This window comes from Ictidomys tridecemlineatus, chromosome 7 (assembly GCF_052094955.1).
Source record: "Ictidomys tridecemlineatus isolate mIctTri1 chromosome 7, mIctTri1.hap1, whole genome shotgun sequence".
Classification (NCBI taxonomy): Eukaryota; Metazoa; Chordata; class Mammalia; order Rodentia; family Sciuridae; genus Ictidomys; species Ictidomys tridecemlineatus.
Genome location: NC_135483.1, coordinates 175,848,274 through 175,861,918, shown reverse-complemented (window position 1 = coordinate 175,861,918; position 13,645 = coordinate 175,848,274). Strand labels below are relative to the sequence as shown.

At 33.4% G+C, this 13,645-nt stretch overlaps 1 long non-coding RNA gene across 1 annotated transcript in view; it reads left to right on the top strand.

Moving 5' to 3' along the window:
• Positions 1-6,992: 6,992 nt before the first annotated feature.
• LOC144365342 (uncharacterized) overlaps positions 6,993-13,645 on the top strand; it is a 238,731-nt gene continuing 232,078 nt past the window's right edge. Inside the window, exon 1 of the long non-coding RNA XR_013423656.1 lies at positions 6,993-7,261. This is a non-coding gene — a long non-coding RNA (uncharacterized LOC144365342). The remainder of the gene's footprint in view (positions 7,262-13,645) is intronic.

Below are 13,645 nucleotides of genomic sequence, written 5' to 3'. Positions count from 1 at the left end.
TAGTCCTGGGAAATTTCTTGCTTATAGTTTTTAATTTTTTTCTCTCTTCAAAGACTTCTACTTTTGAAAATTATCTCTCCTAGATTTTCTAATTTTACCTTTTTCCTTCTTAGTATGTCATTTGGGGGCCATATTTTTGGAGATTTTCCTAACTTTATTTCAATGAACTTTTAATTTATGCCATTGTAATTACCGTTTTTGGTATTCATTCATGATCTTTGGTTGTTGTTTTAAAATAATATAGGGCCTTGTTCTCATTTTATGGATGTAATAGCTAATAATCTTCTTTGTAACTTTTCTTTTGATTTTATTTTACCTGTATTTTCTTCTTGTTTGTTTTGGGCTCTACTTCTCATATTTGAGACTTTCTCAAATGTCTCATGACTTTTGGGTGTTTGTTTGTTTGTTTTAGAGTGAACCATATAAAATTGTGATTTTTATAGGCAAAAATGGTGGAATATTGGCAATTTCATGTGTTTTAATTAAGAGTAGAGTGTTCAAAAGCTGAGACACTTCATGCAGAATATGGGTTTTAAAAACGTGATCATTTAGGATGTGGATTTTTAACTAAGCCTATTGGCCCAGACCCTTCACCATCATCAGTTATTTCTGAGTACTTAAGTCCAAAGCTTTTCTTGCTTAACTTCTCCAGAGAGCAAACCTCCAGTCTTGTTTTAGAGTAAGTAATGGTTAGTAGACTAAGAAAACGAATAAAAAAAGAAGAACTAGGAACATAACTATTTATTTAAAAATTTCAATCAATCCTATTTCTCTCTCTGAAGTGTCAAAAGTATCTGAACAGAGCAGTTCCCAAGGCTTCCCAATGTTCTGTGGCAAGTATCAGCTTGCTTCTTGTGCCCCTGGCCTGCCCACTTCTTGATTTGACTAAATCAGTTATCATTCATCCTATTTTCCAAAATTTTAAGTTCTGTTGTTTTTTTTGTTGTTTATCCTGCTAACCTCTGCAGCCTTACATGTTTTTAATTATTTTCTGTCTGCGTTTCATTTTCAAGAAGGAGCAGAAAAAAATATATGTGTTCAACCAGTATATTGAGAGCCTTTAGTTTCCTCATTTATTTTGTAGGAACACAAAATCTCAGGAAAATGGTCTGGCCAAACTATTCAGAGTTACTTGCCAAGTAAAATGTCTGCTATACCATTATCTCTCAAACCTTTATTCTTTTCTCCTTATCATAAAAATAATTGAATTTTTATTCAAAGAACTTACCTCTATCTACTTAAATAATTCAACATTTATAAGACAATAGCAGGTTAATTACTTCACATATTATTTCCATAAAGTGCTTTTCTTTTGATATAGATAGATAAAATTATCCATCCATCATTCATATATATGTATAGATTTGTAAATATTTACTTATTTATTTATTTACCACAGTAGTAAATGATGATATAAATTTTCATAAGTTTTCATAAGTAGTACAGCTAAAAGTAGACAATGTTGTATATGTATATAGAATGATTATATGTGTATATAACATATACATTAAAATGTATAATGTATATACAACATATACATTATAATCTATATAATGTGTGTGTATATGTATATAATTAGTATTTGTATGTTAGAGAATAGACCTTTTTTTGAGGTTGCAGATGATAAGTGTTTTTCTTTTTAAGCACCTGTAAGAACAGAACAAATAAGTTTCACAATTGGTATGATCTTCTCATCCCTAGTCCCATTCCAATATTTTCTTCTTTTATTATAACCATGATTTTTTACTGTTTCTTGAAATAATAAAAATTCCATAAATAAAAATCAGTAAACACAGAAAAGCATAAATAGAAAAACAAATTGTTTCAAACACCAAACCAAAAATGTAACCATTGTGTAACCCTAATTCCAGCCATCCCTTATGCATATACAGAGAAAGAAGGAACTATGAAGAAAGGAATGGGGATTTATCAAAATAATTTCAGAACAATAGAATGTTTTTGCATTTGATTTAATTATACTTGAAAGGAACTTAATAGAGAAAAGAGAAATCAGATTAAAACTGAATTAGTTATTGGACCTCAGATAAATATGGCTTCACCATATAAAGCAAGCATTAAGAAGATCCTGTTAAAACCATGCCTCAATTTCACTCAGTATAAATTGGCTCCCACTATAAAGTTTTCTTCCTTCTCAGAGACTATCCCTCTAAATAATAGACCAGAGTTGTGAACTCTAAAACCAAACTTCTATATTCAAATCTTATCTCTACCACTCAAAAGCTGGAAGAATTTGGGCACATAATTAAGCACTCCATGCCTCATTTTCCTCATTTATATTGTGGTAAGAATAATAACAGACACCGCAAAAGTTCTTTGTTAGCATTAAATGAGATTTTAGAACCCTTAAGAAAAACCTGTAATCCATCTGCAAACATTAGATTTTATCATTCATTCTTCCTCTTCAAACTCTTTCAATTTGATTCATAGTGGTTGCAATATTTTTTGTTCTTTTTTATTATAGGATACTTACATCTTCAGTTCCATCTGCCAACTTGCTCTGTCCTCATCTGACACCCTGCTTGTCCTCTTTTGCAAACATGTTCCTCCCCCATGGACATTCCAGGCTCTTTAAAACTTTCATGCCCTGGCTCATGGTGTTGCCTCTGTTTGGAATACCATTTTATTCAGCCAATTTGGCAAATTTTTGCTTCATTTGCAACATAAACTTTCCCATTTCAATAAGTAATGCCACAGTTCTTCCAATAACTTAACATCCTTGCTTAGTTCTCCTCTAATTATTTTTCTACATCATATCAAATCTAATTCACCAGCAAGTTTGATCAGCTCACCTACAAACTGTTTCCTAAATCCAACCTCTTTTCATCCTTATTACCACTATTCTGGTTCAAGCCATCATGTCTTACTTGGATGATCTCAAGAGTTTCCAAAATGGTCTCACTTCCTCCAACCTTGATCCTTTCCTGCTATCTGCACACCAGAAGAATTCTTTCCTTGGGCTGGGGCTATAACTCAGTGATAGAGCACCTGACTTGTGCATGTGAGACACTGGGTTCAATGCACAGCACCACACAAAAATAAATAAATAAATATATTGTGTATGCCTATTTAAAAAAAAATTCTTTGCTCTCTTGTAAACTTATTCTGGTTTTAGGAGAATGCCAAGGTGTTTTCCAGTGTTTTTGTTGGATAATGCTAGAAAATATTTTTAAAGGTAATATTGAATAGTTTTAATTTGCATTTCTCTGATTGCTAGTGATAGAGAACATTTTTTTCTTGTGTTTGTTGATTGATTGTACATCCTCTTCTGAGAAGTGTCTGTTCAGTTCCTTGGCCCATTTGTTGATTGGGTTATTTGTTTTTTTTGTTGTTTAACTTTTTGAGTTCTTTGTATACCCTAGAGATTAGAGCTCCATCTGATGTGTGAGGGGTAAAAATTTGTTCCCAGGTTGTAGGCTCCCTATTCACTTCACATATTATTTCTCTTGTTGAGAAAAACTTTTTAGTTTGAATTCGTCCCATTTGTCCTAAACCTGGCTGCATACTGATTGTTTGCCATATAGTGCCATCATACTGTATAGAAACCTTTTAACTAGATTCGTTTAAGCTTACAATTAGTTCTGTAAGCATGAACATTTTAAAATTAAGTGGAATACATTTTATATTGTTAATAATGGCTCATATAGGAAAATGTAGAGCAAATTATATGGAGTTCTTACTTAAAAGAGTGAAAATAAAACAAAGCCACACACCAAAAAACTGTTATATTGTTCAGTAAGTATGCAAAGTTGGAAATAATCTTTGAAGACTGGATTTCTTGTTTGACCCAAATCTTTGTTTCCTATTCAGGAAATGTTACTGTATTTTTCTATACTAGAAAACAACTTCTCTACTCTTATTTCCAAAATGTAAGATGTATTTAAAAAACACATTTCCACTTGTTCATGAAGTTTGAAGATTTTCTATCTTCTAAGTCAATGACTTTGAATTGGAAATTTACTTTACAGTCTTAGATTCTTAGTCTCACTCTTGGTATTTGCAAATGCCAAGAAAGGTAAGAAGTTAAAGAAAGAAAGAAAAAAGACAGATAGGAAGAAAAGGAAAGGAAGAAAAGAACAAGAGAATAAGGAAGGAAGGAGAGGCCATAAGGAGGGAGGGAAGGAAGGAAAAAAGAAAGGAAAAATACAATGAATGCCAAAATTTCCCATCATTGAAACTAAAGTGACTAGTTAATACTGTAATAGTAGTAATATTACTTTCCCCAGCATTATTATTATTATTATTATCCAATAATAATAATAACAACATCAATAGCCATTGATTAAAGATTTTCTATGATTCAGGCCCAGAACAAAATATTTTACAAGCATCATCTCATTTAATATCCACATTGCAATTTAATATCCATATGCCACAAGATGTCAAGTAACTTGCCCCGGGACAGGTACTACATGTTATCTTGAACTGGTCTCCTAATGAGATGCTCAGACACTATCCAACACTCTCTTACAATAGCTGTCATTATTAAATAATGAATAAAATGCAAAAATATCCTTCAAGGTTGAGTTAAGAAACTCAGAATATTTGTGGTTATGGTTCTTATTTCCTCCATTGAAAAATAGATTGTGTTTCACAGTTTTAAATCACAACAATTCCATTAGCATTCAGCTTTTGCTGTGAGAGGGTTTGGATCTTTGCCACAAAATGCCCTTTAAAGTAAAATCTGACCAAGTTGTAGCCTAGGAGCAAAAGTGGGGCACAATTGATCTACTAAAATGAAATAGCCAGACTGGAATGGTCTAGCAACCATAACGTATAATGCTGACTACGCAGATTCCGAACCTTTTTAATGCCAATGAAGTGCTAATTTTTCACATTCAGAGGTGTTCACAAATAGACTATCCAATTTCTTTCATTTATTTTGGAAGCAGGCTATAATATCATCCTAGAAACCACAGCTAGAAGATGCTTCCTTCACATCCCCTCATTTTCTACCCAATTCAAATATACAGGAACTTAAGGTAGAGAATGTGCAGCCTGAACTATAGCTTACAGAATTAGTACATCACAGGACATTTAGAGCCTAGGTTGTAAGTGACAGAAACTCAAAGGAACTAGGCATAAAATGAGCTTGCTGATTCCAATAAATATAAAATTTAAGGGCATTTTGCCTCAAGCTATATCTGGATGAAGACACCCTAGCAGTTCAGCTCTCAACTTTGCTTCCTCTATATTTTCTGAAGTTTCAGACCAATAAGAGTCAAGTGGATGCAGATATGGTACCTGTTTTGTATTGGTTTAACAATGTCATAACAATGTGTCTCTGTCAACCAAAGTTCCTCGAATGGCTAACATTGGCTGCTTTTGCATCAGGTATACATCACTGAGTAAATACCAAGGTTGAATGTAATTGAGTGCTCTGAGTGAGTATTCAGGTTTGGTAACTTCATTTTAATTGAGCAATTATGTTCCACTATTTCTCCCAGGCTACAACTTGTCCAAGTTTCGCTTTCAATGTCTGCTTTAAGTTGAAGACTCTGATGGTCCTGCTCAAATGCCATGGTGGAAAAAGTAGAGGAGGCATTGTTTCTTTTCCTAGAAGGAGGGCAAATAAATGTTGATCAGACAAAAGAAATTTAGTATCCTGAATTTTTTTCAAGTCAAAGAGAAATACAATATTTTCTCACCAACAGCTCATTTGATTGATATTAAACCAATTTGCTTAATATCAATTTAGCTAAACTTTTCTATACCTGTTCATATTTAAGCCCAAACACAAGTCTGTTTGTCCAGTCATTTGTCATGGCACAATACAGAGACAAAATTAAATAAGCATAGAAAATGGGGATAAAATGGGTTATAGAGCAGGAATAAAACTATGTAGGATAAATTTAGAAACTATAATAAATGCTAAACCCTGTCTTACATATCTCCCAATTTTAATTATAAGTGAGCAATATGTCAAAAAACTGATGATGTCTGAGTTGAGGAAACTTTATTTTCGATAAAACCAACATTTTCGGCCTCTCTCTGTGTTAGCAGAGGGTTCAGAAAATTGGCAATTCAATTTAGTTCTTTCTATATCAAAGCATCAAAGTTCCTCTCTGTCTTAGATACCATATTGAAATGTAGGAGGTAACAGTCAATGATTATAAATCATAAAATAAAAAAGATATCAAATATTTAGCTAAATAAATAATACAAAGTAAATTTTATCATTCAAATTATAAGCAGCCAAGAAATTTTATTGATGGGAATCAAGTTGGAATTATAAGCAAGAAAATTCTGAAATGTGTACAATGAACAATAAAATGCAAATAAAGATTAATTATGCAGTACTCATATTATTTTGACCAGGAGTAATGATAGTGTCTAACTTGTAGAGCTTTTGTGAGAATTAAATGTGATAATGCTTGCGTTCAAAGTCCTCAATAATTGCTAGATACTATATTGAATTTAAATGTCCTTTCACATTGATCTATTTAGTTTATAGTTAAAAATTTATAACAACTTTCCTAACTTCACTTATGACCTTGTTGCCTAAGCTTAATTTTCACTCAAGGTCTTTTTTTCCCAATCACGCATTTTCCATTGCACGTAGTTTGACAAATCAAGTTGTCAAAGCTAATGTGAACAGAACATTGAGTGCATTGTGTGGCCTTTCAAGAAAAGCTGTAGGTAAGTCTGGGGAAGATCTCAGCCGAGACCTTCCTTCCCCTCACTGCAGCCACAGAGACCTTGGGAAGGGGCAAGGAGAGACAGAGAAGGTGCAAATTCATGAGGGTGTTCTCAGATCCCAGTGGACTGCTGAGAAGAGTTAGTCTGCCAATTCCTGTTAAGCTTGAAGGCATGTGCAAGCTGCTGTGGTGCTTAGAAAAAGCTCAAGGTTTACGGAAAACACCCTGTTAGCAACCTCCTATTCTCTCAGCCCCTTTTGGCTCTGCTCCAATCCATTCTTAGTCCTGTAGTCAGAGTAATCTCCTTAAGATGCATTTTCTGAGTCCTGAATGATGTATTGCATAAGTAAGTAAAGTTGGTGCTTGAGGCAAGGCTCGGTTTTTCACTCTTCACATCCCATCCAACTTGTTCATTCTTCCTCATGAAAAATGTTAAGCATCTGCTCCTCTCCCTGTCCTCATTTCCACAAGCCAGGTGCATGTGCCTATCGTCAGCCCCTCAGCCCCTCGGACTATGGGAGGGGCATTTTATTGCTTCTCTTTGCTTCCTGACTCCTTTTCCCAAGCTCTCCTGCATGGGATAACCAGAGAGACCTTCACCTAAGGTAAGTCTGGAGTTTCACTTCCTTGTTCAACATTCTGTAGGGGCTACCCACTGACCTCTGGAACTGAACCGAAGATCCCTTCCAGGGCCTTGAGGGATTCTATACTGTCTCCTACCAGTTGTCAGCCTCAGGTCTTACCTTACACCCTCCAACAGGTTGGATCGTTAAATTCCCACTATCTGCATTATGTGTAGTTCTCTGGGTTGCCTCTGTCTCTCCACTCTGATCTTTATATGGGCCTTTTCCTTTTTGTAGGACCCTTTCCTCCTGCATTCCCAAAAAAAGCTCTCATGTTTTTATCACATTTCAATTTAAATGTTATTGTGGTGGTTTTCTGTGAAAGCTTTTGTCATCTTAAAGATTTTTTAATTCATTTAGTCATTCATTTATGCTTTTGTCTAATATATATTAAGTCTCCAGTCTGCAGTGGGCCCTTAAATGTTCATTCTGTTATGTTCCCACTGAACTTTTCTGTTCAATGATGGCAGTGTGTGTAGTGCGCCACAATTTGTTTTGCACCTTTTCCTAAAAACACTTGAGTACTCTAAAGGACAAGGGCTGTATCTTCTGATCTAATTCCTGCAGCCTCGAACAGTACCTGGAACATAATATGTATGCACTCAACAAACAAATGCTGAATGAAGAGACTTATTTGGACAAGAAGGAAAATAAGGAGGCAGTTGGGTTGGAATAGGGAAATGGGGATCATGCTAATGGGGTTACCTATACTACAGTCCTGCCAATAACCAACCGGTGTGTCTCTCTTCAGAGGAGCACTAGGCAAATCACCCTGGGTAGCTGCTTCCTTCCGTTTCCCCTCCGTAGGCTATAAGGTAGCTCTTCACTCCATTGGATTGGCAAGACTTACTGAACAGAACAGCAAATGGGCTAATTGTCCAGAATTCTTACAACTAAAGAGAAAATTGGGGTGAAATAAAATTGGGGTGAAATAATAACTGTTTACTAACAGTAAACAGGTCCAAACCTTTTGAGAGCACTTTTTCTATTCCACTCTTGGGAAAATAAGTTTTAAGCCACTTTTGTATTATTACTTTGTCCTCCCACATCATGAAGCAGGTAGTTGGTTTCCACAAAGAGTAAGCACTTTTCTGATTAATTGGATGTTAGTATATGAGCAGGTTGATGTGCAATGGGAATCTTGAAGCACATGACATATTCCTGTCATCAAAATGTACTCTTGGGGTGTGCAAGCTGCTATGGGTGCTTCCTTTATTTGGAAGGAGTCTCATGAAATATTGAGACACATACAGAAATTTGGCTGGTGTTTTCATTCATTTCACAGTCATAGTCATGCAAATTTATTTTTGTGATAACATCATGTGATTCCAAAATATGATTATTATAACATATTTTGAAGTTCTGACTTCAAAATGGATTTGAAAAAATCGGTAGTATTTATATAATAAGTTAATATGCCATTATGATGACATTATGTACAATAAAAATATTAAGTTTATGCGTAAAGCAAATCAAAATAATTTTTTTCTGTCACACTATTTTGTTCTTCACTGTTCAAGTTTTCTTTTGAGTCTAATATTCACAATCTCTCAGTTCATGACAATTTTGAATTCATCACTATATGGCCAACTCTGTGTTAAGCATGACACTCAAGGCAGGGGGAGCATAAATAATTATTGACTGACTACTATGGACCCAGAACAATGCCAGGAATATGGCATATATTACCTCATTTAATCTTCATAGCAGTTGGCATTTTTTCTAGTCTACAAAATAAAAGTATTTATTCTGAAAATGAAGAAATAAGGCTCAAGAAGAGTTAATAGATAAATAAGAACTATTTCTTACTCTCAAAGGCCTCCTAGTTATACTCTCAAAAATGGCAAACCTTCTTCCCATTCCTGTTGTTTTTTTCTAGACCAACCTAATGTTGGGGCCTCTGGAGTATAAGCCAAACCACAGTTCTGTCAGTCCTTTGACCAGGAAAACTAATGCAGTATTTTTACTGCTATGGACTGGGTAAAGGCTTAGAGACTGATATGGTAGAGTATATTGAAGTCTGTGGAGGAGTTGGGCTACAGAGCACTGTGCAACTCTAAGAGGAAATTTAATATCAACATGCTTGATTGAATCTGGTTTCCTGGGCCCTTGTGGAATATAGCAAGAGCTGCATGGGGGTGACTGAGTTCACAGTCATCCTGGGACTGGGAGAGTGTGAGAGGACTGGGGAGCTGAGTCTTCCTCCAGGTATTTCAGGGGATACAAGCAGCCATTTCGCTTACACTGTGGGCCTGTGAGAGCAGAGGCAATAGTGCTGTAGATGATTCATGGACTACAGCAACTGAGAACACTCCAGAGCTTGTTTGAGTCCCAAACAGCAGACACATGAAAATAATAAAACACCTATGGGAACCCAATTTTCAGGGACAGGAAGAACAAGAGAAAACTCAAGACAAGTGTCCTGATGGAACCTAATGGGACAAAGATGATAAAAAAGGCAACCCTGGGTGACAGTGAAATGCACAATAGCATTTAAGGAGACAGTACAACAAAGTCTTACTGCTTAAAAGAAACAAACAGATTTTCAAATTTAAAAAAAAATAAGTGGATCAAGGAGAGTGTTGAAATTCAAATTTGTGACTTCAAAGATCAAGGGAAAGAAATATCAGAAAGTATAGAGCAAAAAATACAAGAGATTAAAATCATGAGGAAAAAGATTTGGAGGAAATAAAAAGCAAAGTGACATAGAATTAATATTAGTCATGAATAATGGGCATTAAGAAGAACAGAAAGAAACAGATGGATAAGAAGTTATTAAGCAAATAATGGCAGAGAAAGATTCCTGAGTTGAAGAGGTACTGATGATTGATAAGGCTAATTGGGATCTAAATAGAACTAATAAAAAAATATGACATGTACCCAGGCATATCCTGGTAAAGGAATCCAAGAAAACTAAAGAAAACATTACAGGATTCCAAGAAATATATAATTAGTTATAAATGACAAAGAAAAGACAGACTTTGGATTTTCTAACTGCAAGACTAGAAACTAGAAAATTGTGGAACAGGAATTATAGACTAATGATAGAAAAAAAGCGCAACCCAATAATTCTATAATTAAGATATTCTTCAGCTCTCAGTGTGAAAGAGATGCATTTTTGATATACATATTTTCCCAGAATATATTATTCACATACTCTTTGATATACTCTTTGGAGAAATGAATCAACCCCCAAAGCAAAGTCAATCAGAACAGAGAACTTGAGATAGAATAAGAAAAAAAGGAAGACACAGGGTGAAGAGTGAACCTTGCTATTTATCTAGTTAACACTGTGATGTCAGTTGGTGGAAAAATTTAGTGTAATTGATACACAAGAATTGAGAAGGAAGTACAGCAATTGAGAGTTTTAAACAACTGTAAGAACTTAATATCCTGAATCTTAGGACAGTTAAATATTCTGAAAGTATAATCCTGAGGGAGGAGGGTAAGGATGGCAGGAAAGAATAGAATAGGAAAGCAAATTCTAAATGTCATACTTTAGGGGGCTGGGAAAGAAAGTGAGATAATAATGAAATGTGATTGAGTGGTAAATTATAATCATCTTATTTCTGTATAATAGTAGAAAGCATGAGTTTGATTATCAATGCCAGAGAGAGGTAAGAAATCAAAGGCAAAGTAAAATACTGTCAAATTCCCAGATTAGCAAAATGGAGAGGGTGAAACAACAAAGGAAATGATGATGTAAAATGAATAATAAGCTTCATAAGAACAAATCAGAAGGAATAAGAGTATATATGGATTTTTTTGCTTTTTTTAATAAAAAGAGGACATGTGTGATTTGCCACAATAAATATAATACAATAAATTTTTAATAAAAAGAGGACATGTGTATTTTGCCACAATAAATATAAATATAAAAACCAAAATCTGTTATATTGTGTTAACAAAACACAATGTGCTATATATTGCTTGCAACAAACAATAATAAACAAAAGAGTAAGTTGAGAAATATCAAATCAAATGCAACAAGAAAGAATAGATGCAAAATTAATAGTAGAAAAAATGAATTTAAGGTCAAATGAATTAAATTGCTTACAAAGTATTAATATGTAATAATGAAGAAAGAGCAAGTTCCAAGGAAGACTTACCATTATTTTTCTTCATATAGAGCAATATGACATCTATGAACATCAATCAGAAATGCAAGGAAAACTTGATACAAGTGTAAAAATAATGGAAGATATTGGAACATTTCCTTTAGAATCACAGAGCTCTGTGGATAAAAGAACTTTAACAGGACAGCCAATAAACTTACTTCTATGCCTCTATATTTTTGCATTATTAAATAGGAGAATGGAATGGATACCCATGTAATATGTACAAATTTGATTATATACTTTATCAAAAGAAAAACTTTAACAAAATTTTTTTTAATTGGAGATTTTACAGAAAAAATTATCAGATAATAATTTAATTAATTGGTAGGTAATAAAAATGTCATAATCAATTAAAAGATAAAATTTAAGGTAATATTTGAACCAAAGAAGAAATCAAGACAGAATTATGAGCTCTCTATAAAGTAATTAAAATCAATATTTCTCACATCAAGTATGGTAAACACAAAACTTGTCAAAATGACTATTAAGAACCTTAAATATCTTTTTTGTGAATGACAGCATATTAAAAAAAGGAAGATAGTGACAATCTTAAGAAATGAGCAAAATAACAGAAGAAGAAAAAGAGGAGGGGGGACATCTAGGGGAAAAATTATATACACAGAGAGGTGAAAATTGGATTTTTAAAACTCAAAAATATTAATAGAAAGGATCAATACATACAAAACTATTTTGTTTCAGGAATATAAAATAAATCCTTTGAGAGTATGATTAAAGGTAAAATAAAAAGTGAAAATGAAATGATCGGGAAAGGAAGCAAACTTAAATGCAGAAAACATTAATTACACAAAATCACTAAACACAAATTAATGGTAACAACCTTGAAAAACCCCAAACTCAGGGCTGGGATTGTAGCTCAGTAGTAGAGATTTTGTCTGGCATGTGTGAGGTACTGGGTTCAATCTTCAGCACCACATAAAAATAAATAAATAAAATTAAAACTCAAAGCCATTGATCTCTTAGCAAAATGTAAATGCTCAAGATTAATCCAAGAAAAATTGGTAAAATGAGATTGCCCAAATGTAGTAGAAACAACTAGAAAGGTAATTCAAAGTTCTGCCCTGTATACAAAACAAGTTGAATTTAAAAATGAATTCTTCCTCATTTTTATATAAAATGCCAAAGATTCTTAAGTCATTCCAGATGATAGGGAAAAATTGAAATTCCCACAATTATTTTTTTCAATCTACTATAACAGGAAACTCCAAGGCTGATAAAGCTATCATAAAAGAAAAAATATTTACAAATAGAATCTAGGAATATACTAAAAACCAAGTAAGTTACATTTCAAGAAGACAGTGATGGGGCTGAAGCATAGTGATAAGAGTGCTTGTCTGGTATGCTCAGAGTCCTGGATTCAATCTCTAGCACTGTACTTCCACAAAAGAAAGCAAGGATGGTTCAATATCTGGAAGTCTATCCATATAATTTTTATATATTTCTGTTAAAGGAGAACCATATGAATAAACCAATAGATGCTAAAAATATTTGAAAGAATTGAATAGTTGTATATAATGAGAATGGAAGAAAACTGCATAACTAAGATATCAACTAAACCTAAATCTAATAGCAAATCACTGTAAGTTATTAAATAAGAAAATAATTTCAACTAAAATCGGAAATTAAACAGGAAGACCTGTTATTACCATTATTGTGAAACTTTGTCTTGGTATTTCTAGTGTATGCAGTAAGATAATAACATGAAGTCATTGGTAAAAGAGATTAGGTGATATAGTAATACACTTAGAAATTCAAATTATATTTTAAAAAATTTTACCTAACATGTGATATCTGTATAAAAACAAGCATTCAAAATCCACTTTGGGGGCTGGGATTGTGGCTCAGCAGTAGAGTACTCACCTAGCATGTGCGAGGCCCTGGGTTTGATTCTCAGCAAATAAATATATGTTTTAAAGTCTGCTTTAGTTTTAGAAATGAAAATTTGCAAAAATCATCCTCACAATAGTAAACAGACCTAAAAAAAAATTTAAAAGTACACTTAATAAGAATGACCCAGGAAATAGAGAAAATTAAAAAAAAATTGATTTGGAACAAGAAATCAGACAAATCAATGGTTATATTTGCCACATTCTATGATATAAATAAAATGTTTATTTGCATCTAAATTCACAATAGCTAAACTGTGGAACCAGCCTACGTGCCCTTCAATGGATGAATGGATAAAGAAAATGTGGTATATATACATAATGGAATATCACTCACCAAAAAG